This window comes from Fukomys damarensis, unplaced genomic scaffold (genome assembly GCF_012274545.1).
Source record: "Fukomys damarensis isolate Sample0158 unplaced genomic scaffold, DMR_v1.0_HiC HiC_scaffold_19, whole genome shotgun sequence".
Classification (NCBI taxonomy): domain Eukaryota; kingdom Metazoa; phylum Chordata; class Mammalia; order Rodentia; family Bathyergidae; genus Fukomys; species Fukomys damarensis.
The window spans coordinates 28,788,882-28,794,137 of record NW_022900931.1 but is presented as its reverse complement, the minus strand read 5'-3'; the positions used below and the strand labels follow the sequence as shown (position 1 = coordinate 28,794,137).

Here is a 5,256-nt window from a genome sequence, read left to right as displayed (position 1 = left end):
TTTTTTTTTTTTTTTTTTGAGACTGTGTAGCCTTAAATTTGTGATCCTCTTGCCTCAGCCTCCTGATTGCAGGGTTATAAATGGCTTCTGGGTCTCTTTTCCAAAGAGGGATATTCCCTAAATTGCCTTTAGTCTGCAGACAGAAAAGCATGCACACTATAAAAGTCCTGTGAGTCTGTCACAACTACTCAAGATCTGCCTTTGTAGTTCAGAAGAAGCCACAGATAACTGCACACAAAGGAATGTGGATGTGTGAACTAAACTTTACTTACTTGAAAGAGGCTGCAGGCCACATTTGGCCTGTAGGTCCTAGCTTGCTACTCTGCTTCAGGTCTGTCTTGTACTCTGTGGCTGAGCATCTTCCAGAGTGGTCCTGTGGTCATGAGCCATGCATAAAAAGTGGCACAGGTGAGGAACATGGTCCTACAGGTTGTCCTCTCCAACATTCATGTAGCTCTGCCTTTGATGAAAAGGGGACTAGGCGCTGTCTCCCATCAGGGCTGGGAAAACCCAGTCAGTGGTCGCTGTGTATCCACACAGGTGACCTTGCTCTGCTGTCCTGCTTCCTCATGGGAGAAGATGGTGTCCACAGTTTACCACCCAGAAAGAAAGAACTTGGGCACACCCACAGACGTGAGGGGGACTCCTAATGTCACCGTTCCCTCTACCCTTCCCCCAGCAGGTTGGTGGGTGCCCATCTCAGTCAGAGTGGCCGAGGTCAGGTCTGTGGTCAGCTATGTGAGAATTTGCTCTGCCTTCATCTCAGTTTAGGCTGACCATACATTCTAGAGGGGACTGTCTGGGAGGACAGGGAACCCTTTGATAGTTGCCTTTATTCTCAGCCCAGGTGTGCTGTCCACACTCATCTGCGGACCATGGAGTAGGGCGAGTGTACTTGTTAAAAGGCATGGCAGGAGGGCGGGGAGCCAACTAGCCGACCTCGACCCTGCAGACCTCACTGGGCAGAGCTCAGGCCCTCCTCCGTGTCTGTTACCCTGTCCTGAAGCCTGGCCTGTCAGTGTGAATGATGCTCCGGGGACTACCCCTCACAGATCCTAACTCTTCCAATTAGAAACATCTCCCAGCAGATTGAGACCCTCCTACCAGTTCACTGGCCCCACAGTGTCTGAACTCAAGATCCAAAAGCCGTTCCGCACTCAGCATTGCTCATCGCCCAAGCCTTTATGCTCTGAGCTGTTTGCCAGCCTGGGATAAGGAAGCAGTGCTCCATCATTATTTCCTTCTGTGAACTTTCCTTGTCTTTGCTTCCATTGTTCCTTGTTCCACATCAAATAGCCATGAGATACGGGCCAGAGATCCAGGACGAGAAGGCTCTGCTGTTTCAGGCCAACTTGTTCTGACAAGACTGTTTCCATCTCAGGCAAGCTTCCCATCAAGTGCCTCATTTCTACAAGTGCCCTGAAGCCCGTTCCACCTCTGCCACCCACTGCCCCAATGAACTAACAAGCCACCCTTGTGGGAGCAAAGCTGTCCCTTCTCTCCAGCTGCAGAGTGTCACAGTGATTGGGGACCTCGCTAGGACAACTAGATCTGATCCTCTGTCCTCTGGCTCAAAGAGCTGCAGCCCCACTTCCAAGTATGCTCTGCTTGAATACAGAAATAATGTTTAAACCTTTTATATGCTACAGAATAAAATATTTATATCAATAACATGTTACCTTCAGAGTCTCATTCCTCACAGAGTTCCTGTTTTCTGAAATAGTAGCTTTCAGCTTGGCAACAGAGAACAACCAGCCTTTTGAAGGACTTTGGACCTGGGTGGAGCAGGAGTCTGCAGGTGAGCATCCTGGACTCAGGAGGTGGTGTAGAAACATCATTATAGAGCTCAGAAGAATGGTGCTCTGGGCCGCAGAAGGTTGGGACCTGTGTGTGGGTTTCTCTCTGTTGAAGTTGATTCCCCAGCAACCAGTAAGATAGGCCCCACCTCTTGCCTCGTGTCACCTTATATCGACAAGGTGAAAAGAGCACCTTCAAATCTTCATGGGCCGCCTATGCATAGCAGCATCAGGGATGGTGAGGCACATGAAAGGAAACAGGGACAGGTAAAATCCAGAACAGGTGCTGGAGTTCACTTGTGGTTTGTTCTTTTCCGCGGTTTTCTGTGGCTGCAGTGTGTGCTAACCACGTGGATTCTTTGTGACATTTCATACAGGTTTTGGTGGTCAGAGAATCATTTTGTTTTGGAGGAGTGAACCCAGATGGTGACTCACACATGCTAGGCAAATGCTCAACCACTGAGCTGCAGCCTCTGACCAAGTATAAAAAGAAAAAGCCCTCTTTATTTCACCCAGTATGATTTAAAGTTGCGTCTGTCAGTTCAGTCACAGGGCCTAATTTAGCGTCTTAGGAAACGTAGACCCCTTGCTCCGTGGGCACCGCTGAGACCTGCAGGCTGCTGTCAGCTCCAGTCCTTCTCTACTCCACCTCCATGCACCTGTGTCCATCCACCCTGGGCAGCTCAGGGGCTCCTGGGACACATTTCTGACCATTCGAATAGATCATTTTGGGGGGCTCTGTGAGGGTGTTCGCTGTGGTCACAGTGCCACCTACGGATAGAGAACTGCAAGTGCAATGAAAAGCTCAGTAAGTGACTTCCATGGGATCAGGCTTGCTGAGCACCCTGGTTCTGAGGGCTGAGACCTGATAACTAATGTAGGTCTGGGTGATTGCAGCACTTCACACAGTGCTAGCAGTGAGCCACACCCTAGCCCTGAGAATTTTTGTTTGTTGTTTTTGTTTTGATTCAGCCCAGGCTGGCCTTGATCTGACATTGGTCCACCTACCTCAAGACTCCCAAGTGCCTGGATCACAGGCTGCTCCACCACTCCCAACCTTAAGAACATTTTCTGTGTTTTTTTGTTTTGTTTTCTGTAACAGGATCCTACTAGTGACCCAATGGCCTCAAACTCACTAAATTACCCACATTAACCCACTCCAGTCTCAAACTCGAGATCCTCCTTCCTGCCTTACAGGTGTGACCACTACATCCGGCTTTCTTAAGTGCTTTTAAAGCAAATTTGTGGTGGTTTCAGGGATGTTGATGAGAGAAAAGAAAGTCAGCATGGTTTAACTGGGTCTCTATCGTACAGCTCCAGCCTGCCTCCCTCCCCTTACATTGTACTCACCTCTCTATTTTCACTTGAAGACAAAAATGAACCCACTATTCATAGAAATTTTTGAATATTTCAAATATGAAACAGGCTTTTGTGATTTTTTTCCAGATCTGCTTGGGCTTTCAGCCCACCCAGACCAAGCACTTCTGCATGCTGCTGGCCAACACAGCTGGGCCCAGAATCCTGAAGGTGGAGCGAGAGCCCCAGGGCGGGAAAAGCTGGAGTTTCTACTGCTCACACAGTATGGCCAGTGACATTAGCTAGCACTCATTCTAACAGGAAAGCAGCGGACTGACGACAAGAGATTGAATTGTATCTGCCTCTATTTCCAAACAGATTCATGAACATGAGTCTTTTGAACATGAAATTTCACTCACACCAAAAGCCAGGAAATTTTTATTAATCTTTTTTTAAAGTTAATATAAAATTATAGCAAATAAAGAAACCTAAATTTTATAGCAACACAGCTGGAACCATCTGCAGCAGCAGCAGTGGCAGCGGCAGGAGACAAGATTTAATTTAGTTGATTTTCTGTGGTTGGTCGTTGGACAGTCTCACGATGGGAGCTGCTGGAGGTTTGGTTCTCCCATCAGCAACCCAATGTCCACCAGGGATCTGGGGATCTTTGCATTATCCTGAGATCTGAGTGGGATGTACTTTTGAAGATGTCCAATGTTCAATCATAAGTGTGACAAAAATCGGCAAGCAGGAAGCTTTTGTGCTCAGTGAAGGTAGCATACCTGTCTCCAAGAGGCATTTCATTTTGAAGACATGTGGAACCACCCTCTTACTGAATGTACTGGTTCCCCTGTTGAAGCTTGCTAGGGATTATGGTGGGTTTGACCAGATTCGAAGCTTTTATTCTCATAAGAGTTTCATAAAAACTCACCAAGGGTATCCACACTGAATTTCCAGTAAAAACAAATTAAGAGTTAGTGCAATTTTCCTAAATGGAGTAGCACATTGCACAGGATGTCTGAATCCTGACTGTTGGTGCTTGTATACTCTGGATTTCCCAGAGAGTTGAGTAATCAGCCAGATCAGACCCTGGAAATTCTGATGAACGAGCTTGACCCAGGAGCTCTAGACCAGTTCTACTGCAGTGGATGTCACTTGGGAGAGCGGAATGCGTGACTGGCACTAAGTCCTGTCATTGATGCCACACTGTTCAATCCTTGTGGGTATTCAGTGAACATGGAATGAATCGGATGAAACCACTGGACTATTCACATCACTCCAGGATCAGAGTTTTCTTAGGTTAGCTTTGAAACAGACTTAAGTCAGACCTCCTATGATGACCTGATCAGGAAAGTTGTGGAAGTTTTCAACAGGACAACCTGTGACCACCTGGTTTGATCATCAGAGTTCTGTGGGTCACGGAGTGCTTTCTTCGCCTCAGAAGATGGCAGGTTTTATAAGTCTTGATTGCCAGAGTGCTCTGTTCAGTGATTACAATGTTTGTTTGTTTTGGGTACTGGGGATTGAACTCGGGACCTTGTGCTTGTGAGGCAGGCAGTGGCACCTGTTTTTACTAGCATGGTAGTGCATACCTGCAATCCCAGCACTCAGGACACTGAGGCTGGAAGATCACTGTGAGTATCTACATAGTGAGTTCAAAGCCAGCCTGAACTACATAGCAAGACTCTGTTAACCCCCACCCAGAAAAAGTTGGGCCCAAATTTAATTTTAAGCACTGAAAGTAGCTCAGTGGTAGAGTTTGTATCTGGAAATTTTAATTTTAAAGTACTAATTTATGTGCCAGAGGCTGAGGTGAGAAATGCTTGAGCCCAGGAGTTTGAGGCAAGACTTCATCTCAAAAATAAATAAATGTTGCCCAATTTTGCCTTTGGCCAGTTTTATGTTGTCATAAATCGGACAGACAGACAGACAAACACACACACACACACACACACACACACACACACACACTTGTATATTAGGTTATATGGATTAAATTCTTTTGTGGTTCTGGGGACCTAACTCAGAGCCTCATACATGCTAGGCAGGTTCTTTGCCACTGACTGCATCCCCAACATCCTAAAAAGACTATACAAAGTCTAATCCCACATTTGTCTTCTTTTCCTTTTTTCGTTCCTATTCCTTTTTTTTTTTTTTTTTTTTT

At 46.5% G+C, this 5,256-nt stretch overlaps 1 pseudogene; it reads left to right on the top strand.

The window, feature by feature from the left end:
- The first annotated feature begins 3,664 nt into the window (after window positions 1–3,664).
- Window positions 3,665–4,651, top strand: LOC104853635 (annotated as a pseudogene).
- The last annotated feature ends 605 nt before the right edge of the window (window positions 4,652–5,256 follow it).